The following is a 27,955-nucleotide window of genomic DNA, read 5'->3' as shown; positions in this document are numbered from 1 at the left end:
ATCTTTAAATTCCTCAAATCAAACCTCACGTAGCTGAGGGTCCTGGATTGCAGTGACACTCCTCAAGTTTGGACCATGAAACTCTCATTCGCTCTTTAGGAGCCAAATTAGCACCAAATATAGCGCGAATTGCGAGGAAGACAATGGCAAAGCACCTGAATATCGTGTCGATCCTCCTGACAGTGAATTGGATGATCTCTTGTGGAAAACCTGCGGATCGATGGGTGGATTTACATTGTAATAAAAGCTTACGAAGGACGGTACACGTATATAATCCGTGGATCCCTTCGCTGCCGGAATCACCTTCAGCAAACGCAAAATCTAGCCAGCCAAAAGCACGGACAAACCCTTCACCAACACTAAACCTGGGAGAAGCATCAAGCTCTAAGCAAGGGAGGTGGCTACTTAGAACAAGCTCTCACCTGTACAAGAAACTCAATAAGCAGACGAAGAAACCGCTGCGTTCACCCTTGCGACGTGATATAGTCTAGACGGTTTATGCAAACCGATTCGGAGACGAAAATTCATGAGGCTGGAGTCTAATACGCGCACATGTCAGTTTACTTTCACAGATAATATTTTTTGGTAAAATAACCATTTTATCTAGTAAAGATATAATAAGATCATCATGCGCATGATTTGTTAGCTTTTTAGTGCTGGGGTCTGAGACGCGCACATGTCAGTTTACTTTCACAGGTAAAGGATAGGCCATTTTGTTTACTCTTACAGAAAATTCGTACTTTAAAGTATTTTATATGAAAGAGATTCGAGTTCCATTTTTCGGCATTTAGATTTCTAGCCCCACACGTACACAAAGTTCTCAGAACTGTAATGCACATGTAGAGGGTTTACCCTTACAGAAAATTATGATTCCAACGATTTTTGTAAGAAAGAATTCGAGTTTCTTTCTCGGAGTTTCGATTTCTACCGCACGCGTACGCAAAGCTCTCAGGACTGTAAATCTTTACATCAAAAAATTGAAGAACCGCTGAGGTTTTCTTCATCGTCGGAAGAGGAAGAAGCAGAATCCAGGAAGATATCACTACAGATCACCGCATAAAAACGGCTCAGCAAATCCCTGTAAACTGGACACTTGATATTTTGGTAACAATACAGCAATTCTTCCACATCCATAAGATCGTTCGCATTCTTGTCCTCCGCAACCATCTCTATGACATAGTTTCGAAACTGCTTGCACGCATCCTCGACGGCCGCAACGGACCTTCGATTTTTGGCCTCTTGAATTCCATCGCAGAGATCGCTTGCTTCAGAGACGTTGCGGACCTAAGGCAAGTATTCTTGTCAATTGCGCCAGGTTGCTCATGAATTTTACCACCGTGAACAAGGGCTTCAAAATCCGAACAGTAGGGTTTCTTTGATTTGAAACTGAACCTGAGAACTCGGCAGTATACCAGTGGACTGGAATCAAAATATGTGCAATCTTTTAATCTTGAGGCTTAAGCCTTCTCGACTGCTCTTATAGCCGCTTCAACTTCCCTCTGATTAATTCTATGAGATCAGAGGATTAGGTTGAAGGCGTTTTACGTGTAGTGATCTCCCTAATTCTTAGGTTGTGTTGCAGTTCTTTCTTGACACGAACGATATTTTTAAAATATATAATAACATGTACATTTTATTATTTAAAAAAATAAATTGATCGAGACTTTTAAGTGAGTGGCAATTATGGAGCATTATTTATAAATGGGGATTAATTAATAAATATTATTTTAATTTATTATTATTAATTAAAAAATATTTTATAAATTTTGAATGGAGTTGTCTTTAGTGTGATTTTTTTGGATTTTCTGGTGCTAAAATTCCAGTGGAAAATTTTCAAGTGAAACCTTTATTTGTGTTATTTAAATTAGTTGTTTCACTATATATATAGATTCAGCCTCTAGGATTAGGACACTTCGATACCTTTATTTGTGTTATTTAAATTAGTTGTTTCACTATATATATAGATTCAGCGCCTAGGATTAGGACACTTCGATTACACAGAGTTACCCAAAAAATCACACTAAAAACAACTCCATTTTAAATTAGGTGTGAAAATAAATTTTATATTAAATTTTATCAAAAAAAATTCATTATCATATATTTTAAAATTTTCACCAAATAATTTTCATAACATCATGATCTTACTTTTTACTTAAAATGTATTTTTAATTATGCGTTTTATTAATTCTATTTAATGAATTTAACCCGAGAACTCCATTTTAAATTAGGTGTGAAAATAAATTTTAATAAATTTTATATTAAATTTTATCAAAGAGTTTTTTCATTATTATATATTTTGAAAATTTCACCAAATAATTTTGATAACATCATGATCTTTTTTTCTTTTCTTTTTTTTGCTTAAAATGTATTTTTAATTATGTATTTTATTAAATTCTATTTAATAAATTTAACCTAACAATGTGCCGTGTGAAAGAAGAACAATTATGTTTTTTTGTTTCTTTTTTTTAGTACGAAAAAAAACCAGATTTTATATTAATATCAGATTAGCCACATAGTACATATTTCTGGCAGAATCCACTTGCTATAAACATGGCAAAAAGAGGCTATAAATAGTCTTCTTGTGTATCTATTGCTTCTAAAAGTATGCAAAAAAGAGAACGCTGAGAAAATGACAAGACTATTAGAGAATGTCTGAAGTCAAAGAAGATATATCCAAGAGTTTTGCAAGAGTAAGATAGAAGTGTGCTTCCGTGAGACTAAGCCTTTGCTAGATACAAAAAACCAAAGGGAAGAGAGAAGCTAAAAGAAAAAAAGGTTATGTCCCAGAGAGGAAGAACAGGGAAATATCCATTTTCCATTTACCTAGTTGAATTAGAAACCCTTTCTTTGATAGCTTGTTTGCTTGAGTATTTAGTGATCTATCGACATGTTGAATAGACCATTCCTTTTTCCTTTTCTAGAAGAACTCAATTCTGTCCATCCACCCTGCTAAGAAATGCTTTTTATGAATGTTTGCCAGTGACATGATCAATTATGATTTTTGAGTCCCTATAGATCTGAAGGATCGGAATGCTCAGGAAAGTGCTAAGATGAAGGAGGCCCGAAAGTGCCATTGCTTCAGCTTTGTTGTTTGTACCTTTCCCATTATTCCAGTGAATAGAAATTTCTTTTCCTTGTTTATAGCAATGAAAACACTACAGGCACAAATCCTATTTTGCGCTATTCCATCAAAAAACATTGTAGGGAAACTCATATGGTTAAAATTATCTTTCCTGATTTTATCTCCTTTTTTGTTTTGTATCGCCTTTTGTGGTATAGAATTATACAAAGATATGCTCTGTTCAAAGACTAAGTGAAAATATTCCTGTCTATTTTGAAACAAATATTTATTTCTCCACTTCCATATTGTCCAAAAAACCAATTGTGGTATGGATCTCCATGATCTTTTCTGAAAACTCCACCATTAAGGAACAATTAAGGAACATGTGATTGTTATTCCCCCCCCCCCCCATATTTACAAATTAGGCATATACTCGGGCCTGTCCAATTCCTCTTCTGCAGGTTTTCCCATGTGAGATTTTTGTTATGATAGACAAGCCAGGAAAAAATGATAATTTTTCTTGGGGCACCTGATTTCCATAGCGAAGAAGGGAATAAAAAATCTGATAGAGGAAGATGGCTTCTGGTCAAAGATGAATAGATATCTTTTACACGTATGTTATTCTTTTCCCTTTTCCCTTTCCAGGTGAGAAAATCACAAGGTTCGATGCAGCAGAAACCTATATTCCTCATGATCATCAGTATCCTGTGCCATTGGTGAGCCGGTGATCCTTTCATTCCCAACTCTTGGGCTTCTTTCCAAATAGGAGAAGGCCCCTGCCAGCCTGCAATGACTTGACTCCATACAAAAATTCTTGAACTTTGGAAAGTAGTTTTTATTTGTGGTGGAATAATAGAGTCATCCTCTGCTCCCAATATAGGATCATACCTTATATACACACTGTTCCCATTTTGTAAGCTCCATGAGAGGTTTTGGAGAAAATAAATTTCTATTTTACGGAAACTTTTCCAAATTGCAGAGCCATATGGGGACCCTATAGTAGCTTCCTTGTACCAGTATGATAAATCTTTATGTTGGAAATAATACTGAGAGGGCGGGGGGTGAATCGGTATTATAAAATCAGATACTTTTCATTTTTCATACGCAGATTTATATACGCGGCTTCAGTTCAGTATATCCGCGTATATATGCGACTGTGTTAAATGCAACTAGGGTACATACAGTAATCTTATGATTCAGTTATCTTATCTTCAGTAATTGCATTAGAACATTATTAACCATATTAACAGTAAACAGGTGCAGTAAAACAGAAGAAATCATCACATATAAGAAGCACACATGAACACCATGATATAAGGTGGAGACCCAATGTGGGTGAAAACCACCTGCTGCAATTCGTCTCTTTCTTCCTTTAATAAGAAACTTCTTTTACAATGTACTGATGCAGTCCTTTACCAGCACGTAGGCTGCAACCTGCAGAGGGCTACAACCCTCTCTCATTTTCCAGCTTCTTTTGGAAGGGAGCTACAACCCCCTTAGCTCTTGCACTAGCCAAGATACTAGTACGTAGGTGTTGACCTACAGAAGGCTACAACCTTCTTTTCTTCCAGGGACCACATTTCATACATTTTCAGATTGGATCCATAAGTATAAGACAATCACTGCTGCAATACAATCATCAACTTATACTTGCATCATAAATCTCTAAATCACCCAATACTGAATCACTGAAACCCTGTCATCAAAAACACAGAACGCAAACCAGAGCCCAGAACTCTGCAACAACCACTAGAATCAACAACAACCTGAAACACCAAATCTCATAATGCATACGCTACTTGACTATATAAAAACCGTGTGTATACGCGCTTTCACCAGAGACAACCCGTGTACAGATCTAAAGATAATTACTTCTACCTTCGTTGTCATATCCAACCCAACACAAGCAACACAAACCCATAACTAGCAATACTAGATCTTCCCACTTCGTCAGACATCCATTCCTTGCTTCCCCTTTGCCTAATGATATTCTCCTTATATAGGTTAGGCTTCTCTCAATACCATGGTCCAAAACCATGTAGAAACAATACCATGGACCCAATACTTGGGATCAACACTTCTGACGAGATACCATGGTCCACAACCATAGGTTCAAATACCGAGGACTAAATACCACGGACCAAAACATAAGTTCTCCCACATGTACGCACTTTTCCTTGCGTGAAAGTGCGTGTATACACATACGCGTCTTCAGAACGTCTAACCCGCATATATGCGTGGCTTTGTCACAATGAACCTGCGTATATCTCTCTCTTGACCTGTTGTACTAAGATCTGTCCTCTGATTAAGTTGCCATTACCTGTATCAACCTCTGAGTGAGTTGCCATCAAGGACAACACTTGTATCATAATGCCAACAATCTCCCCCTTTGGACTTGATGGCAACCACCACACCAAGTCACTCTCCCCCTTTGACATCAAGGGCAAAGGGCAAACCAAGAAGTTCTTTCCCTTTGTTGTTCATACTCCCCCTGAGTACCTGTTGAAATCTCTGATTGGGCTCCCCTTTGTATATGCCAAGTTGTATCAATCCATCCATGCTCCCCCTGAGCAGATGCAAGTTCTAAGACCAGCAATCCATTCAAGACCATGATAGTCATTAGCCACCTATCATACATCATATATGATCTGCACCATAAGCATCAGCATCCAAACCTGCAATACCATTCCTTTGATCAAACAGCAAGATGTATCATTAAACTTCATCAACAACTTCTAACCATAATGCCAACAATGCATTATTTGAAGTATATGCTCCCCCTGAGCCTGTGCCAACCATTACATATCATGACCGAACCATTTCCTGAGTCTGTTCTGCTGCCTTTTCTTCTGATCTCCATATACGCGACTATGCAGCCTGTAACTTGCGTATATACGCGACTTATCTTCATTATATGAGCGCATGCAAGATGGAATACTGAATTTCTTCACTTTCAGTTTCCCCTATGTCTGTTATGTCAGCTGACTGAGTTATGTCACACCTTTCTGTCTCTAATTCTGTCTTCTTCAATTCCTAGAACTGTGATGATGTATGGTCCTCTTGTTTTGAATTTATAAATTTGCTCCTGCATTCCCTTCTTTTATGTCCAAGTTTGTTGCATGTATAACATCTTACATATTTCATGTTCCTTCTATTGTAATCAATTGCTTTGTGTCCAAACCCATTGCAGGCAAAACAATATCCTCTGAAATACCTGGAATGTGATGATCTTTTGTGATGGTCTTGAACCATTCTACTTTTGCATCTAGCTACAACATGTCCAAGATTATGACATACATAACATTCAACATTATTCAGTGGAAGAAATAATCGTCTATCACTTCCATAGTTAGGAGCAAATGATTTTCTTTGAGGAATTTCTTTCCTTGGTTGTTCCTTGTTGAGCATTTCAGATTTCTCATTAGAGTTTCTTGCCTCACCTTGTGAGCTAGATTCACCTTCATCGGATTCATAAAATCCAAGACCAGTTTTGATAATAGGGGATCTTTGACTACCAAGAATGTCATCCAAAATCTTAGTACTAACTTGAAATCGCAAAAATTTATCCTTTTCTTCTAATTTACCTTTTAAGATATTTATCTCAACCTGATGTTGTTCTTCCTTTTCCAGATACTGTTTCCTTAGGTCTTCTTCAGCTTTTCTTCCTTCTTCCACTTGCTACTTTAATTTGATCGCTTCATGATCTTGTTCTTCAAGAGCTTCTCTGTTCTGCTTCTTTGATTTTTCAAGATCTTCTTTTAGAGAGAGGATCTTTGATTCGAGTTTCTGAATTGTTATGCTCTGATATTTTACTATATCCTGCAATTTCTCCCTTACCCTGGTTACTAACTCCAATTGTTTGTTTAATTTGGTAACTTCTTCAGTTTCTGCATCCTTCTTTTCATATGCCATGAGACTGCTAATGTCTTCACTACCATTGAATGAGTCATTACTTTTAACATGGGTATAATAGCTTCTATTACCTTCTTCAGACATCTTTCCTTTGTTATGAGGGCATCTAGCAGCGTAGTGACCAACTCTACCACATGAAAAGCATTTGAAAGGTAACTTACCTTCGAACCGTCCAGTTCCCCGTTCAAGATTCTTGACAAAATTTACCTCATCTTCTTCTTTTGACATGTACCCTGATGCTTCGAATGTGGCTTCTGATGGTCCCTCTTTTCTCATCTCAAAAGCGGTTAAGATTTCGTGAAGCTATGACATGTTGATTTTCTGCAGATTCTCCTTTTCTTCTATGGCAGACACTTTGGAATCAAATTTAGCAGACAGGGATCTCAAAACCTTTTCAACTAAGACAACTTCCTTAAATTCTTCACCCAAATTCAATTTACAATTTCATCCATACGCAGGAAGTAATTAGCTATGCTTTCATTACTATGCATCTTAAGATTTTCATACCGAATTCTGAGAGTTTGAAGCTTTGCTCTTTTTACCTGTTCATCTCCTTCGTAGCTTAGAATGATTTTGTCCCATATTTCCTTAGCTGATTTGAAATGCATGACCTTCATAAATTCTAATTGTGTCAAACTTCCCAATAAGACAGTAACAACTTTGGCATTGAGCTCATATTGCTTTCTCTCTGCTCTATCTGTAGGAATTGCTGATGGGTATTTGTATCCTCCTTCCACGATTCCCCAAACTTCTGCTCCAAGCGACTGCAGATATTCCATGGTTCTTATCTTCCAGTGGGTAAAGTTGTTCCCTCAAAGATTGGTGGCCTGATATGTGCCTCTCTTTCTAGATTAGCCATTCTGATGGATCTTTCCTTCAAGCGATCAAACTTCTTCTAAAGGACCTGCTCTGATCCCAATTGTTGGAAATAATACTTGGGGGGGGGGGGGGTGAATCAATATTATCAAATCAGATACTTTTCATTTTTCATACTCAGATTTATATACGCGACTTCAGTTCAGTATATCCGCGTATATACGCGACTGTGTTAAATGCAACTAGTGGTACACACAGTAATCTTATGATTCAGTTAGCTTATCTTCAGTAATTGCATCAGAACATTATTAACCATATTAACAATAAACAGGTGTAGTAAAACAAAAGAAATCATCACACTTAAGAAGCACACATGAACACCATGATATAAGGTGGAAACCCAATGTGGGTGAAAACCACCTGCTGCAATTCATCTCTTTCTTACTTTAATAAGAAACTTCTTTTACAATGTATTGGTGCAGTCCTTTACCAGCACGCAGGTTGCAACTTGCAGAGGGTTACAACCCTCTCTTGTTTTCCAGCTTCTTCTGGAAGGGAGCTACAACCCCCTTAGCTCTTGCACTAGCCAAGATACTAGTACGTAGGTGCTGACCTACAGAAGGCTACAACCTTCTTTTCTTCCAGGGACCGCGTTTCATACATTTTCAGACTGAATCCATAAGTACAAGACAATCATTGTTGCAATACAATCATCAACTTATACTTGCATCATAAATCTTTAAATCACCCAATACTAAATCACTGAAACCCTGTCATCAAAAACACAGAACGCAAACCAGAGCCCAGAACTCTGCAACAACCACTAGAATCAACAGCAACCTGAAACACCAAATCTCAAAATGCATACGCTACTCGACTATATAAAAACCGTGTGTATACGCGTTTTCACCAGAGACAACCCGCGTATAGATCTAAAGATAATTACTTATACCTTCGCTGTCATATCCAACCCGAGCCAAGCATCACAAACCCATAACCAGCAATACTAGATCTTCCCACTTCATCAGACATCCATTCCTTGCCTCCCCTTTGCCTAATGATCTTCTCCTTATATAGGTTAGGCTTCTCTCAATACCATGGTCCAAAACCATGTAGAAACAATACCATGGACCCAATACTTGGGATCAACACTTCTGACGAGATACCATGGTCCACAACCATAGGTTCAAATACCAAGGACTAAATACCATGGACCAAAACATAAGTTCTCCCACATGTACGCGCTTTTCCTTGCGTGAAAGTGCGTGTATACGCATATGCGTCTTCGGAACGTCTAACCCGCATGTATACGCGGCTTTGTCACAATGAACCTACATATATCTCTCTCTTGACCTGCTGTACTAAGATCTGTCCTCTGATTAAGTTGCCATTACCTATATCAACGTCTGCGTGAGTTGCCATCAAGGACAACACTTGTATAATAATGCCAACACTTTATTGCCCATGTACTTGTTCCTTATGGTTCTGCTCCATAGGCTATCCGCAAAAATACTCCTTCAAAGTGATTTGCATAACAGGGCCATCCCAAATTTCCGAAGGTCCATGATTCCCCATCCTCCTAGTTCTTGTGGGAGTGTAATAGTTGAAATTTTTGTCACATGGTATTTCCCTTTTTCTATGCTTCCACCCCATATGAAATTTGTTGTCATACTGTTCAGCAAAGAAATAATGCCTGCCGGATGTAAAACAGATGGGCCCAATACACAGTTAATTGTGCTAGCACCGATTGTGCTAGTACTGCCCTGCCCCCCATCGATAGGCACTTATTTTCCCAACATGCTATCCTTTTGTAGTAGCAATCAGAGATCCATTGCCAATCCATTTTCGAATAGTAGGAAGGCTTTAAGTGGTATCCAAGATATTTCATGCCTTCCTTAATGTGTCTCGCTTCAATTTTATACAGATCAGTCAAGTACTCAATAATACCCCTTTCACATTCCCCATGATAGAAGGTGGACTTACTTTCATTTACTTGAAGGCCTGTAGCTTTTTGGAAATTCTTCAGTATGTTATAAATACAGCTCCAGGTGATACGCATAGCACTCCAAAGATTAGTATGTCATCCATAAAAAGGTTGTGAGAAATGTAATTTCTTCTGCAGATCATCATGGGATGGTTGTGTCCCTCCTTTACAGCTCTTTTTAAATGCATGCTTAGGGAATCCATTGCTAGAATGAATAGGAGAGGGGATAGGGAGCACCCCTCTCTTAGTCCTCTCACCGGAGAGAAGAAAGCAGATGGGTATCCATTGATTAGGATAGCAAAATTTACATTTTCAACACATGCCATTATCCAATTTGATACATGATTATTAAGGCCAATTTTGGAGAGTGGACATCTTAGAAAACCCCAATCAAGACAATCATAAGCCTTCATGAGATCAATTTGCAGAATTGCAGTGTCAAGCTTCTTTGTAAGTAAAGAATGCAAACTTTCATATGTGTTCGCCACCGCATCATGGATATTCCGGTCTTGGAGGAACCCATGTTGTTCCTGAGAGATGAATTTAGACAGGGTACCTTGGATTCTACCAACAATGATCTTGGAGACAATCTTATAAATTACATTGCACAGATATATAGGTCTGAAATCCGAAAAAGAGGAGGTTTTTTCCTTTTTTGGAATGAGAGCAATATATGTTGAAGTAATGTGCTGGTGGAATTTGCCCAACCTTCTTGATTCTTCCACCATACCTACTAGGTCCTTCTTGATAAGATCAAAAAATTGAATGAAGAACTCTATCGTCCATCCATCTGGTTCTAGGCTTTTGTCCCTTTTAAAAGATTTCATTACCAATAATAATTCCTCTTCTGTGACAGGTTGATAGAGGTAATTATTTTGTTCTTTATCAAACATGGTAGGGAAAGGGTCAATACCCCAGAAAATGTTTTCAGGCATGCTGGATTCGTTCCTACTGTATGATTTTTTGAAATAGTTCACAGTCGCATTTGAAATATCTTCTTGAGAATGTACCATATTACCATCATCGTCTTTTATCTCCCATATTGTATTAATTTTTCTCATTTTATTTGCATATCTGTGAAAGAATTTGGTATTCCTGTCTCCTTCCTTTAACCATATGGCTCTGATTTTTAATCTCCATGAAGCTTCTTCTATGGCAAGTAGACTGTGTTTCTTGGATTCCAACTCCTTTATACGGTAGTGAAGTTTTAAGGGAAGGCAATTCTCAAACATTTTGCAAGCAATTTCATTCAATTCCTTTTGAATGTCTTTTAGATCTCTCCTATTGGATTTTATCTTGTTGGATTGCTAGAATTTGACTATGGTCTTGAGAGAAGCTAGATTATCCAGTAGTGTCTGAGAAGGAGAAGACGTGTCTAATGGAGGGTGGTGTAACCAGGAACTTGAACAAGGTCATTGAAATCTGAGTCCTCCAGCCAGACTCTATTGAATTTAAAGGGAAGACCCTTCCTGATACCATGCTTTTTCCACATCAACAAAGTTATGATGGAGAATAGCATCAACAAAGTTATGATGGAGAATAGCATCTTTGATAAGTCCAGCCAAAGGGTCGGTCTTCCTGCCACTCCCCCAAACTTCATCACTGCTGAGGGTACAATTCAAGTCACCAGCTATTAGCAGTGAGTCCATCTCCATAATTTCTGTTCTGTTGAAAGGAAACGGTTCCAGAAGGATAGACGCTCCTCATAGGGGGCATAAACATTTAGGATGTGAATGGCTTCGGGGGAACCGCGAAAATTTTCACTTAGAAGGATATCAGCAAAACATCTGAAGGCTTTTGCAGATATCCATACAGGATCCCACAAGATAGCTAGTCCTCTCGAAAGACCATTTGACTCTGTGGCAACAATATGCCAGGAAGGAAACATTTTCCTGAAGTATGATATAGTATCAGAGCATCCATGCATTGTCTCTTGAATTAGGAGTAGATTGACATGAGAAGATATGAACAAATCCTGTAGGGATAAAAATTTGGGGCCTGCCCCTAGACCCCTAATATTCATGGATATTATATGAGTCATGATGCATAGTCATTAGGCTGACTTGCTCTAAGGGGCCCATTGGAAGAGAGATAAATTATGGGAATGTCAATAAGGGAACTATCCAAACTTAAATTTGGATCATAATTCTTCCTCCCCGAGAAGTGCCTGGTTGCTCTATTGTGTTGTCTTCTAACAGTAATGTTCCCAGCGGAGGTTGGGCTTATGTGAGGGGAAGAATGCAATATGGGTTTATGGATGGTGGGCAGTTGAAGATCAAGAGATTTATTTTTAAGGAGAAATTCTAGGTCACTTGCCACAGAGTTTTTAGGAGATGAAATGGGGGATTTCGGGGGGGTAACAGAATGCAAATTTCCTTCCCCTTTGATAAATGAGAAACTCTGACAGGGGAAGATGAGGAAGAGGGAATATATGTGATATGGGACGAAGATGGAACGTTGAAATGAGGATAAGGGATAGGAGAAGGGACAGGAATTTCTTGACAAGGGACAGGTTCAGTAGGGGGATATAGAACAGGAAGAGCATCAGCTTTTTCAGATGGATTCAGATTTTCGGGGAAGGTAGGATGTAGAAGGGGCAGCCATCGGAGATAAATTTATAGTAAAAAGAGAAGGAGACAACTGAGGGGAAGAAAATTTTGAAATACCTAGGGAATTGGACTTCCTGGCAGGTGCCTTCCTTAAAACTTCCACCTCCCTTTGATAATTACTAGAAAAAAATTTCTAACATTTTCTTGGAATTTCCTTCCATGATGCCGGACCCTCGAGCGAAAGAGACATTTCTCCCTGATATGACCAATTATGTGACAAAACGAGCAGCAGAAGGGAACTCCCCAAAAATCTAGTCTCTTTTGCACATTTATATCACCCTAGTGAAGGTCAATATGTTCTAGAAAACCTCCCCGATACTTATTTTCTATCAGGATCCAGGCCACTCTTTTATCCTTTGCCCCAAGGCATTTCGGGTCCACATATACAAACTTCCCTATAACCATGAGTGTCTCCTTTGTCCATAATTCAATAGGAAGACTAGGTAGCTTTACCCAAATAATTTTATTGGATGGGGTGTTGTGAAAAGGATTATATCCAATAGACCAGTGATCAAGAGCCAGAAAACTCTTACCATGAACCCATGGAAGGTTACAAATTGTCTCTAGATCCTCCACACTTAGGAAATGAAAATTGTAGCAACTCTTCATAAGTCGGACAATTGTTGGTATGTATCCTAATAAGGGTTTCCATTTAGAGCCCAACCAATTCCTCATCTGGGAATCATCCATATCAGGGAAATACCAACGTCCGACTAGAGTAAGTTTCTGTAAGTTTGCAATTCTGACAAATAGGAAAAAGCTATCAAGGTTGATGGCTGAAGGTGGCGGGGTGGTCTTTATGGGGCGCTGCTTATGTTTACGTCGAGGTAATTCATATTCGCCACCTTGATACTCACATGCTGAGTGAGTTGTTGGAGATATAATTAAATCCGCCAGCATAGACTGTCAGTCACCCTTGAGACACTGTCGACTATGGAGCTTTTCTGCTTTGATGGTAGCACGTAGCATCGCGGATGAGGAAGACACGTTAGATGATATCTCCATCAAGACCGAGAATTAAATTCAGTGCGTCAGCAACCCTGACAAGTGATGTAGAGGTCCGAGTGTGTGGGCTCAAGTACTGAAGGATGTTGATTGCAGGAGCGGAAGGTTGGGAAAACACTTCCGGATAAGGGTGGAAATGTTAGGGTGATGAGAATAATTCTGGTTATTTGAAAAACTGACAAGATCTAAAAATCATTGTGCGAGGACAACCAAAAATTAAAGAAAAGTAGATAGACAGGTACTTTCACTAACAATATCCTTATAAGAATAGATATGCGAAGTCAGAAAGTAATTATTGGGAATTAAGGAAAAAAATGACGGTGCGGAAGACATGCTTCATATGCTTTCATTCAGCGGGTTGTCTTTTCTGTAGAGAAAATCACGGAAGATTTACCAGAGAGATTTCCGACATCGAAAAACCGAAAGGATGGCCAAAATTACAGTGAACCAGATCTAATAGTTATGCTTGGAACCTAAAGAAGAAGTTGGATAGCTTACAACCTTAAAAAACTAAACTACGAGAAAAATGGCCAGGAGCTCTGAGAGCCCAAAGAGACTGATTAGACCATAAAATGTTCAGATCTTAAACCAGCTATAGCCCAATAGTGGGAGAAGCCAATATTCGCAAATATACTAATCAAAATCTAAGCAACAACAATAACAACCTTGACACTTAATCCACCATTTCCCAATTTGGCATCCGAAATCTAAACAAGGACGGGAAACTATACAGACATTTGGTGGCGGAAAACATAAATTCTTGTATAATTTTATCTCATATATACTGGCTCTCAGGCAAGATAGAAACTTATTATCAGACCAGAGAGACATACAGCTCCTTAAAATATGAAAAAAGACAAGATTTCCCGAAAAAGCCACGATTCTTGTTCTTTTTTATACTAATGGAATTGAGAAGAGATAGTGGAAGGTTTGCCTACCTTGTTTATGAGAACACGAAACTGCCGAAGAGCCAGTTGATCTGCCGTTTAGACCACCAAAACCGTGAACACTGAGAGCCTTTCGCATCCCTTGGGATAACATACCAGTTAGAATTAGACTTAACAAAGAGAAGGAAGAAAAAAAGGTGTAGCTACCTCGGAGCTGATTATTAGGATCTTAAAAACAATAATCAAAGGTATCACAATTAGATATTATTTTTTGGGATTCAATTGCCTTAAGTAAGTCATTTATCTATGACCATTTCTATGAGAAGTAGTCATAACTGACTAATCTCTCATGATTTTTAGATATCATTTTTTGGGATAAGTCATTCATCTATGACCATTTTCTCATGAATTTTAGATATCATTTTTTGGGATAAGTCATTCATCTATGACCATTTCCCTGAGTGGTAGTCTAAACTAATTTTTCATGATTTTTAGATATCATTTTTTGGCATTCAAGTGTGTTAATTAAGTCATTCATCTCTGACCATTTCCATGAGAGGTAGTAGAGTTTTCCCCACAATCAAGCCCACTTAGCTTGCTACCCCATTAGCCCACTTAGGTTATCACAAGTGAAAAGCATAAATTTAAAAATACTTCCATTTTTATTCAGATTTTGTTTTAGCTAAATCGTTTTAATTTTTAAGAGTTATTATTAATAAATTATATAATTTAAATATGAATTTTTTTTAACTTTTATCACTTTAAGAATTATTTAAAAAATTAAATATTATTTTAATAATTATTGTTAATAGCTAGTGGTGAAAGTTAATTTAATAAGTCAAGTCTAAATACTTGAAATAAAGAAACATCTTATTAATTTGTGAATAAAAATTATAATAATAATCAAATTAATTAATTAATTTTAATAAACTATACCCATTTTTAAAATTAAAAAAAACATATATGAAAAAAAAAAACAAAAAACAATAACAAACAAACCAACAAAACAAACAAAAACAAAGCATGAGACAGTCGTTAAAATTCCATTCAATTGGCAAGGAGGAGATCTCAAACTCCAACCCTAGTCAACCGATTATTTTGATGGCAAGATATGCTTTAATTATGGCGATTAATTGCAACTAATTTCATTTTATTTCTCTTTCCTATAATCTGACCTTTAACGGCTATTGATCCTTGACTTTTCTGTTCAGCAAGTGGCTTTACAAGTGTAGATGCGTGTGCTTGTCGTGCCTAACACGATTTCTTCTATGAAATAAATACGGAACATGCGTAATGCGTGGACCCTAGTAAAAGTAAAAGTAAAAGTAAACGGGCAGGCAGTGAGCACCATGACGGTGGAGCATTGTGCACCCTATTCGAATCCTAAATGTTGGAACTCCCCTCAAATGATACATAAAGATAATCGTATTCACTAGGGTCTGGAATTTGTTTCTATTAAAAGTAAATTATTAATAAGCAATGCTTTAGATCGTGGAGCATCTAGTTTTTTATTTTAGATTTAATGATGTATAGTTAATTACTTTTCATATTTTTAAATTTAGAAGAGTTTAATTAATAAATATTTTGGTCCATTTTGTTTATTTTTTTGAATCTAATAATTAATATAGATTTATTTTAATCATAGATCTATTTTAATAATTAACATAGATTTATTTTAACTATGGATTTACTAAGGATCTAGAGGGATCAAATTTTTTTTCACTCTAACATAAGTTTGCATCTCAATAGATTTGATCTCTCTGGGCCCTTGGTAGATCAGGAGTTAAATGGATCTAGGCTCATTTATTTTGCCCTTTTAAATAAACTATTCCAAATGAATACCATGAATCAATAACATAGGTTCTCATATTTTAATTACTAATGATCAGGAGTTAAATAGATCTAGGCGGGTTTAATTTGTCCCTTTAAATAGGCTATTCCAAATGAATACCATGAATCAATACCATGGATTCTCATATTTTAATTATTAATTTAATTTTATTTTTATTTTTATGTTTAACTTCACTGAGTTAAAATGTTAAACAAGACAGGACAAGATGGAGAATTAGAACATCTCTACCATATTGGGCTCAAGAGTGTTTCTCAATGCAAAGGTTTTATGTTTAAAGTAGTCTAGATCCATCTTAACTCTCGATCTATCAAACATTGAGAGGGATAAAATATTTTGGGGTGAAAACCTTTCCTTAAGTTTTGCACTTAAAAAAACGGTTTGCACCTCAAGAGATTTTATCCCTCTCAACACTTAATAGATCTGGGTTTAAGATGGATCTAAGTTGGTTTTTATATACACACATACCATATCTAGGTTGGATCTCTCTCTCTCTCTCTCTCTCTCTCTCTCTCTCTCTCTCTCATGTATTTCTTCTTCCCTCCCTCTCTTTCCCCTTCCAACTCCATCTCTCTCTCCCTTCCTCTCTCCTTCACTCTCTCAAATCCTCTCTTTCTCTCTCTCAGAGTCGCTATGTCCCTCCCTATCTCCTTCTCTATCTCCCCTTCTCTCCCCCTTAATTCGTCTCCATGTGTCCCTCTCTCTCTTTTCCTTTCCCTCTCTCTCCCCTCTCCTCTCTCTCTTCCCTCGCCTCCTCTCTTACTTGCTCTCTCTCCAACTCTCTCTTGTCATTCCCTCTCTCTCTCCACCTCTATCTCACTATGTATTTGTTCTTCCCTCTCTCCCTCCCCCTCCAAATTTGTCTCTCAGTCCCTCCCTCTCTCATCTCTCTTGATTCCTCTCTCTCTTCCTCTCTCTCCTCTTCTCTCATGTAATAACCCCGAGTTAAGTTCCCATGTAAATAAATCAAACCAAGGTCATGGGACATGTATTCCAATATGAATGACGGGGAAAACATCACATTGGGGGTCACTTATGGTTAATTATTTATTCACTATGGAAATTGGCACTTACAAAGCAAAAAGACAATAAATAACAATTAATTAAATAAATAAAGGAAAATAGGAGAAAAGGAAGATGAAGAGACAAGAATATACATGCAAGAGAAAAGAAAGGAAATTGAAGGAAAAGAAAAATAAAAGCAGAGGGAGAACATTTTATGGCTCTCTTAGTCACTCTTAGCTACTCTTGATCACTCTTGGTTACTCTTGGCCATATTCTAGCATTCACTTGGACATTGAATAATTCTCACTTGGACTTCAAGAGAGGGAGAGCAGTTAGACGCAAGCAAGCACAAAGCACGCAAGAAGCAAGTGAGCAAGAAAAGGAATTCATGGGAAGCAAAAAAAAGGTTGGAAACACAACTAGAATAGGAGGGCATTGCAAGTAACAGGTTGCATGTGTGATTTCCTTGCTGAGATTTGAATGCATGGTAAATGCATTTGTCTTATTGGTTTTTTTTGTCATTAACATGGGATTTGCTTGGATTGACAATGGTTTTAGATTTTCCTTGCTATTTCCTGGATAACCATGATGCAGTAGGTTTCTTGTTTTGGTTAAGTTATGGATTTCCGGTAGATTTTGGATCCTAGTTGAGGTGGTATCAAGAAAATTCCCAAGGGTTGAGGATGTAGATGGGTTTCTCCGAAACTCTTGATAGGTGGGTGGAGATAGGAAAACTCTTTTGTGTATGGTGAAGACAGCTGAAGGCATCCAAGGTTGGTTAGTTTTGGTGATTTTTGGATCGGTTTAAGTGAAATCACTGTGGTTGAGGTGGTTTAGCCTCTGGAAGCCCTGGTTGGGTTTGCCTTGGAGTATCCCATGTGATCCCATATTCGTGCTTGGAATATGGCACGGGGGTGATTGGATGAAAGAGAATTTGGTTTAGTCCAATCTATGGTCGGATGGTACATGGAATCCCCTGACTTGGTTGGCTTTATGTATATGTTATTATGTGTTATTTCTTATTTAGATCAATGAGAACATGTATTGGTTTATATTGATTTTATGACTAGTTTGTCATGGATTGATTATAGTTAAATGTTGATTGTAAGCATGGTACATTCTTGTTGTATGATTTTCTCTTGTTATGGATCTTTCTCACGACTTGATAAACTATTTAATATTTATATGAATGCATGAGCTAACTAGTGTTTGTTGCAGCTAGTTTAAGAAGGAAGTGAACCTTCTTGATGATTCTCTGATGAAGCTAATGAAACAATGAACAAATATGCATTCATGATCTGTAGTTACTATGTTTACCATATATCTATCTAAATGTTTGTCATGTGTTTGGGATGTTTGGGTAAGATCTAAGCCTAAGTATAGATTATACAAACATATCATCATCATAGACTGGATTCTAGGAAGTTATGGGTAGTTCTAGGTAGCTAGTTTGTAGCTAGCCCTAAAGATCTGGAACAAGGCTTATAGTCACAGTCTTTTAACTAAGAAATCTTGGTTATACTACATGAAGGAAGGCTTATGCGTGTGGTTGGAGCCTTCTGGTGGCATGCACAACTTGGCATGTGTGCGGCTGGATTGTAAAATTAGGTAAGAAGATAGTTCCGAAAGTGCCATCGCTTCAGCTCTGTTGTTTGTACCTTTCCCACCGTTCTAGTGAATAGAAAAATTTTGTTCATTGTTTATAGCAATGAAAACACTGCAGGAAAAAGTCCCATTTTGTGTTGCTCCATCAAAAAAGGCTGTAGGGAAACTCATCTGGTTAAAATTATCTTTCTTGATTTTATCTCATTTTTTGTTTTGTATGGCCTTTTGTGTTATAAAATTATACAAAGATATGATCTGTTCAAAGATTGAGTGAAAATATTCCTATATATTTCGAAACAAATATTTGTTTCTCCACTTCCATATTGTCCAAAAAACCAATTTTGGTATGGATCTCCATGATCTTTCCTAAAAACTCCACCATTCAAGAGCCTCTTTTATAGAAGGATGTGATATAAAGGTGAAACCAAAATAGGATGATAGGTTCCTCCATAGTTGAAGAGTGAGGCTGCAATTAAGGAACATGTGATAGTTATTTTCCCCCCATCTTTACAAATTAGGCATATACTCAGGCCCGTCCAATTCCTCTTCTGCAGGTTTTCCCATGTGAGATTTTTGTTATGATAGACAAGCCAGGAAAAAATGATAATTTTGCTTGGGGCACCTGATTTCCGTAGCGAAGAAGGGAATAAAAAATCTGATAGAGGAAGATGGCTTTTGGTCAAAGATGAATAGATATCTTTCACATGTATTTTATTCTTTCCCCTTTTCCCTTTCCAGGTGAGAAAATCACAAGGTTCGATGCAGCAGAAACCGATATTCCTCATGATCATCAGTATCCTATGCCATTGGTGAGCCGGTGATCCTTTTAGTCCTAACTCTTGGGCTTCTTTCCAAATAGGAGAAGATCCCTGCCAACCTGCAATGACATGACTCCATACAAAAATTCTTGAACTTTGGAAAGTAGTTTTTATCTGTGGTGGAATAATAGAGTCATCCTCTACTCCCAATATAGGATCATACCCTATATACACACTATTCCCATTTTGTAAGCTCCATGAGAGGTTTTGGAGAAAATAAAGTTTTATTTTACGGAAACTTTTCCAAATTGCAGAGCCATATGGGGACCCTATAGTACCTTCCTTGTACCAATATGATAAATCTTTATTGCCCATGTACTTGTTCCTGATAGTTTTGCTCCATAGGCTATCCCCGAAAATACTCCTTCAAAGTGATTTGCATAACAAGGCTATACCAAATTTCCGAAGGTCCATGATTCCCCATCCTCTTAGTTCTTGTGGGAGTGTAATACTTGAAATTTTTGTCACATGATATTTCCTTTTTTCTATGCTTCCACCCCATATGAAATTTGTTGTCATACTGTTCAACAAAGAAATAATCCTTGCCAGGATGTAAAACAGATGGGCCCAATACACAATTAATTGTGCTAGCAACGATTGTGCTAGTACTGCCCTGCCCCCATCGATAGGCACTTATTTTCCCAACCTGCCATCCTTTTGTAGTAGCGATTAGAGATCCATTGCCAATCCATTTTCGAATAGTAGGAAGGCTTTAAGTGGTATCCAAGATATTTCATGCCTTCCTTAATGTGTCTCGCTTCAATTTTATATAGATCAATCAAGTACTCAATAATACCCTTTTCACATTCCCCATGATAGAAGGTGGACTTACTTTCATTTGCTTGAAGGCTTGTGGCTTTTTGGAAATTCTTTAGTATGTTATAAATACAGCTCCAGGTGATACGGAATAACATTCCAAAGATCAGTATGTCATCCACAAAAAGGCTATGAGAAATGTAATTTCTTCTGCAGATCATCATGGGACGGTTGTGCCCCTCCTTTACAGCTTTTTTTAAATGCAGGCTTAGGGAATCCATTGTTAGAATGAATAGGAGAGGGGATAGGGATCACCCTTGTCTTAGTCCTCTCACCGGAGAGAAGAAAGCATATGTGTATCCATTGATTAGGATAGCAAAATTTACATTTTCAACACATGCCATTATCCAATTTGATACATGATGATTACGACCAATTTTGGAGAGTGGAAATCTTAGAAAACCCCAATCAAGACAATCATAAGCCTTCTTGAGATCAATTTGCAGAACTGTAGCGTCAAGCTTCTTTGTAAGTAAGGAATGCAGACTTTCCTATGTGTTCACCACCGCATCATGGATATTCCTGTCTTGGAGGAACCCATGTTGTTCCTGAGAGATGAATTTAGACAGGGTACCTCGGATTCTACCAGCAATGATCTTGGAGACAATCTTATAAATTACATTGCACAAAGATATAGGTCTGAAATCCGAAAAAGAGGAGGTTTTTTCCTTTCTTGGAATGAGAGCAATATCTGTTGAAGTAATGTGCTGGTGGAATTTGCCCAACCTTCTTGATTCTTCCATCATACCTACTAAGTCCTTCTTGATAAGATCAAAAAATTGAATGAAGAACTCTATCGTCCATCCATCTGGTTTTGGGCTTTTGTCCCTTTTAAAGATTTCATTACCAATAGTAATTCCTCTTCTGTGACAGGCTGATAGAGGTAATTATTTTGTTCTTTATCAAACATGGTAGGGAAATGGTCAATACCCCAGAAAATGTTTTCAGCCATGCTGGATTCATTCCTATTGTATGATTTTTTAAAATAGTTCACAGTCGCATTTGAAATATTTTCTTGAGAATGTACCATATTACCATCCTCGTCTTTTATCTCTCATATTGTATTAATTTTTCTCCTTTTATTTGCATATCTGTGAAAGAATTTGGTATTCCTGTCTCCTTCCTTTAACCATATGGCTCTGCTTTTTAATCTCCATGAAGCTTCTTCTATGGCAAGTAGACTGTGTTTCTTGGATTCCAACTCCTTTATACGGTAGCGAAGTTTTAAGGGAAGGCAATTCTCAAACATTTTGCAAGAAATTTCATCCAATTCCTTTTGAATGTCTTTTAGATCTCTCCTATTGGATTTTATCTTGTTGGATTGCCAGGCTTTGACTATGGTCTTGAGAGAAGCTAGATTATCCAGTAGTGTCTGAGAAGGAGAAGAGGAGTCTAATGGAGAATGGTGTAACCAGGATTTTTGAACAAGGTCATTGAAATCTGAGTCCTCCAGCTAGACTCTATTGAATTTAAAGGGAAGACCCTTTCTGATACCATGCTTTTTCCACTGTAGAGAAATTTTTCTGTGATCAAAGATAAAGCAATTTAAGATATTCGAAACTGGCAGGCCCAGGCGATCTAGCAGCTTATCATGAAGCAAAAAACGATATAGTATTTTAGATAGATAAGAAGAGTCAGATCTCCCATTATCCCAAGTAGGATCGATTTTTGGAGTGAAGACATCAACAAAGTTATGATGGAGAACAACATCTTTGATAAGTCCAGCCAAAGGGTCGGTCTTCCTGCCACTCCCCCAAACTTCATCACTGTTGAGGGTACAATTCAAGTCACCAGCTATTAGCAGTGAGTCCATCTCCATAATTTCTGTTGAAAGGAAACGGTTCCAGAAGGATAGACGCTCCTCATAGGGGGCATAAACATTTAGGATGTGAATGGTTCCAGGGGAACCACAAAAATTTTCACTTAGAAGGATACCAGCAAAACATCTAAAGGCTTTTGCAGATATCCATACAGGATACCACAAGATAGCTAGTCCTCCTGAAAGACCATTTGACTTTGTGGCAAGAATATGCTAGGAAGGAAACATTCTCCTGAAGTATGATATAGTATCAGAGCATCCATGCATTGTCTCTTGAATTAGGAGTAGATTGGCATGAGAAGATATGAACAAATCCTTTAGGGATAAAAATTTGGGGCTCGCCCCTAGACCCTTGATATTCATGGATATTATATGAGTCATGATGCATGGTCATTAGGCTGACTTGCTCTAAGGGGCCCATTGGAAAAGAGATCAATTATGGGAATGTCAATAAGAGAACTATCCAGACTTAAATTTGGATCATAATTCTTCCTCCCCGAGAAGTGCCTGGTTGCTCTATTGTACTTTCTTCTAACAGTAATGTTCCCAACCGAGGTTGGGCTTATGTGAGGGGAAGAATGCAATATGGGTTTATGGATGGTGTGCGGTTGAAGATCAAGAGATTTATTTTTAAGGAGAAAGTCTAGATCACTTCCCACAGAGTTTATAGGAGATGAAATGGGGGAGTTCGGGGGGGGGGTAACAGAAATGCAGAGTTCCTTCCCCTTTGATAAATGAGAAACTCTGACAGGGGAAGATGAGGAAGAGGGAATATATGTTATATGGGAGGAAGATGGAACGTTGAAATGAGGATGAGGGATAGGAGAAGGGATAGGAATTTCCTGACAAGGGACAGGTTCAGTAGGGGGAGATAGAACAGGAAGAGCATCAACTTTTTCAAATGGATTCAGATTTTCGGGGAAGGTAGGATGTAGAAGGGGCAGCCATCAGAGATAAATTTCTATTAAAAAGAGAAGGAGACAACTGAGGGGAAGAGAATTTTGAAATACCTGGGGAATTGGACCTCTTGGCAGGTGCCTTCCTTAAAACTTCTGCCTCCCTTTGATAATTACTAGAAAAAAATTTACTAGCATTTTCCTGGAATTTCCTTCCATGATGTCGGACCCCCGAGCGAAAGAGACATTTCTCCTGGATATGACCAGTTCTGTGACAAAACGAGCAGCGGAAAGGAACTCCACAAAAATCTAGTCTCTGTTGCACATTTATATCACCCCAGGGAAGGTCAATATGTTCTGGAAAACCTCCCCGATACTTATTTTCTATGAGGATCCGGGCCACTCTTTTATCCTTTGCCCCAAGGCATTTCGGGTCCACATATACAAACTTCCCTATAGCATTCCCTATAACCATGAGTGTCTCCTTTGTCCATAATTCAATAGGAAGACTAGGTAGCTTTACCCAAATAAGCTTATTGGATGGGGTGTTTTGCAAAGGATTATATCCAATATACTAGTGATGAAGAGTTAGAAAAATCTTACCATGAACCCATGGAAGGTTACAAATTGTCTCTAAATCCTCCACACTTAGGAAATGAAAACTGTACCAACTCTTCATAAGTCGGACAATTGTTGGTATGTATCCTAATAAGGGTTTCCATTTAGAGCCCAACTAATTCCTTATCTGGGAATCATCCATATCAGGGAAATACCAACGTCTGACTAGAGCAAGTTTCTGTAAGCTTGCAATTCTATCAAATAGGAAAAAGCTATCAAGGTTGATGGTTGAGGGTGGCGGGATGGTCTTTATGGGGTGCTGCTTATGTTTACGTTGAGGTAATTCATATTCGCCACCTTGATACTCACGTGCTGAGTGAGTTGTTGGAGATATAATTAAATTTGCTGGCATAGACTACCAGTCACCCTTGAGACACTATCCACCGTGGAGCTTTTCCGCTTCGATGGTAGCATGCACCATCGCGGATGAGGCTGACACGTTAGATGATATCTCCATCAAGACCGAGAAAGGAAATTCAATGTGTCAGCAACCCTGATAAGTGATGTAGAGGTCCGAGTGTGCAGGATCAATTACCGAAGGATGCCGGTTGCAGGAGCGGAAGGTTGGGAAAACACTTCCAGATAAGGATGGAAATATTCAGGTGATGAGATTAATTTTGGTTATTTGAAAAACTGGTAGGATCTAAAAACCATTGTGCAAGGACAGCCAAAAATGAAAGAAAAGCAGATAGACAGGTACTTTCGCTGACAATATCCTTTTAAGAATAGATATGTGAAGTCAGAAAGCAATTACTGGCAATTAAGGAAAAAAATGACGGTGCGGAAGACATGCTTCGCGTGCTTTCATTCAGCAGGTTGTCTTTTCTGTAGGGAAAATCGCGGGAGATTTACCAAAGAGATTTCCGACATCAGAAAACCGAAAGGATGGCCAAAATTATAGTGAACCAGATCTAATAGTTATGCTTGGAACCTAAAGAAGAAGTCGGATAGCTTACAACCTTAAAAACCAGACTACGAGAAAAACGGCCAGGAGCTCTGAGAGCCCAAAGAGACTGATTAGACCATAAACTGTTCAGATCTTAAACCAGCTATAGCCCGAGAGTGGGAGAAGCCAATATTCACAGATATACTAATCAAAATCTAAGCAACAACAATAACAACCTTGACACTTAATCCACCCTTTCCCAATTCGGCATCTGAAATCTAAAAGGATGGGAAAATATACAGACATTTGGTGGCGGAAAACATAATTCTTGTATAATTTTATGTCATATATACTGGCTCTCAGGCAAGATAGAAACTTATTATCAGACCATAGAGACATACAGCTCCTTAAAATATGAAAAAAGACAAGATTTCCCGAAAAAACCATGATTCTTGTTCTTTTTTATACTAATGGAATTGAGAACAGATAGTGGAAGGTTTGCATACCTTGTTTATGAGAACACGAAACTGCCGAAGAGCCGGTTGATCCGTTGTTTAGACCACCAAAACCGAGAAGACCGAGAGCCTTTCGCATCCCTTGGGATAACATACTAGTTAGAATTAGACTTAACAGAGAGAAGGAAGAAAAAAAGGTGTAGCTACCCCGAAGCTGATTATGAGGATCCTAAAAACGATAATCAAAGGTATCACAATTAGATATTATTTTTTGGGATTCAATTGCTTTAAGTAAGTCATTTATCTATGACCATTTCTATGAGAAGTAGTCGTAACTGACTAATTTCTCATGATTTTTAGATATCATTTTTTGGGATAAGTCATTCATGTATGACCATTTTCTCATGATTTTTAGATATCATTTTTTGGGATAAGTCATTCATCTATGACCATTTCCATGAGTGGTAGTCTAAACTAATTTTTCATGATTTTTAGATATCATTTTTTGGCATTCAAGTGTGTTAATTAAGTCATTCATCTATGACCATTTCCATGAGTGGTAGCCTAAACTAACTTTTCATGATTTTTAGATATCATTTTTTAACATTCAAGTGTGTTAATTAAGTCATTCATCTATGACCATTTCCATGAGAGGTAGTAGAGTTTTTCCCACAATCAAGCCCACTTAGCTTGCTACCCCATTTGCCCACTTGAGTTATCACAAGTCAAAAGCATAAATTTAAAAATACTTCCATTTTTATTCAGATTTTATTCTAGCTAGATCGTTTTAATTTTTAAGAGTTATTATTAATAAATTATATAATTTAATTATGAATTTATTTTTTTAACTTTTATCACTTTAAGAATTATTTAAAAAATTAAATATTATTTTAATAATTATTGTTAATAGCTAGTGGTGAAAGTTAATTTAATAAGTCAAGTGTTAGTACTTAAAATAAGGAAACACCTTATTAATTTGTGAATAAAAATTATAATAATAATCAAATTAATAATTAATTAATTATTTTTTTTTTAATAAACTATATTAAAAAAAAAAAAAGAGAAAAGAGCATCAGACAGTCGTTAAAATTCCATTCAATTGGCAAGGAGGAGATCTCAAACTCCAACACTAGTCAACCGATTATTTTGATGAGAAGACATGCTTTAATTATGGCGATAAATTGCAACTAATTTCACTTTATTTCTCTTTCCTATAATCTGACTTTTAATGGCCACCGATCCTTGATTACAGCTGTAGATGCGTGTGCTTGTCGTGCCTAACACGACTTCTTCTATGAAATAAATACGGAACATGCGTAGTGCGTGGACCCCAGTAAAGTAAAAGTAAAAGGGCAGGGAGTGGGCACCATGACGCTGGAGCATTGTGCACCCTATTCGAATCCTAAATGTTGAAACTCCCCCTCAAATGATACCTAAATGATAATCGTATTAACTAGGGTCTGGAATTTGTTTCTATTAAAAATAAATCATTAATAACCAATGCTTTAGATTTTGGAGCATCTTAGTTTTTAATTTTAGATTTAATGATGTATAGGTAACTAATTTTCATATTTTTAAATTTAGAAGAGTTTAATTAATAAATATTTTGTTTATTTTTTTAATCTAATAATTAATATAGATTTATTTTAATTATGGATATATTTTAATAATTAATATAGGTCTATTGTAACTATGGATTTACTAAGGGGGATCAAATTTCTTTTCACTCTAATATAAGTTTGCATCTCAATAGATTTGATTTCTCTGGGCCCTTGGTAGATCAGGAGTTAAATGGATCTAGGCTCATTTATTTTGCCCTTTTAAATAGACTATTCCAAATGAATACCATGAATCAATACCATAGGTTCTCATATTTTAATTACTAATGATCAGGAGTTAAATAGATCTAGGCGGGTTTAATTTGTCCCTTTAAATAGGCTATTCCAAATGAATACCATGAATCAATACCATGGATTCTCATATTTTAATTATTAATTTTATTTTATTTTTATTTTTATGTTTAACTTCACTGAGTTAAAATGTTAAACAAGACAGGACAAGATGGAGAATTAGAACATCTCTGCCATATTGGGCTTGAGAGCGTTTCTTAATGCAAAGGTTTTATGCTTAAAGTAGAATAGATCCATCTTAACTCTCGATCTATGAAGCATCGAGAGGGATCAAATATTTTGGGGTGCAAACCTTTCCTCAAGTTTTGCACTCAAAAAAGCGGTTTGCACCTCAAGAGATTTGATCCCTCTCAACACTTAATAGATCTGGGTTTAAGATGGATCTAAGTTGGTTTTTATATACACACATACCATATCTAGGTTGGATCTCTCTCTCTCTCTCTCTCTCTCTCTCTCTCTCTTATGTATTTCTTCTTCCCTCCCTCTCTTTCTCCCTCCAACTCCATCTCTCTCTCCCTCCTCTCTCTCTCTCTCTCTCTCTCTCTCTCTCTCTCTCTCTCTCTCTCTCTCTCTCTCAGACTCGCTATGTCTCTCCCTATCTCCTTCTCCATCTCCCCTTCTCTCCCCCTTAATTCGTCTCCATGTCTCCCTCTCTCTCTCCCCCTTTCCCTCTCTCTCCCCTCTCCTCTCTCTCTTCCCTCGCCTCCTCTCTTACTTGCTCTCTCTCCAACTCTCCCTTGTCATTCCCTCTCTCTCTCCACCTCTATCTCTCTATGTATTTGTTCTTCCCTCTTTCTCTCCCCCTCCAAATTTGTCTCTCAGTCCCTCCCTCTCTCCTCTCTCTCGATTCCTCTCTCTCTTCCTTCCTCTCATGTAACAACCCCGAGTTAAGTTCCCATGTAAATAAATCAAACCAAGGTCATGGGACATGTATTCCAATATGAATGACGGGGAAAACATCACATTGGGGGTCACTTATGGTTAATTATTTATTGACTATGGAA

The sequence above is a fragment of the Pinus tabuliformis genome, chromosome X (genome assembly GCF_031772625.1).
Source record: "Pinus tabuliformis cultivar Carrire ecotype Pingquan chromosome X, CPIR1, whole genome shotgun sequence".
NCBI lineage: Eukaryota > Viridiplantae > Streptophyta > Pinopsida > Pinales > Pinaceae > Pinus > Pinus tabuliformis.
This window is presented reverse-complemented; position numbering follows the sequence as displayed.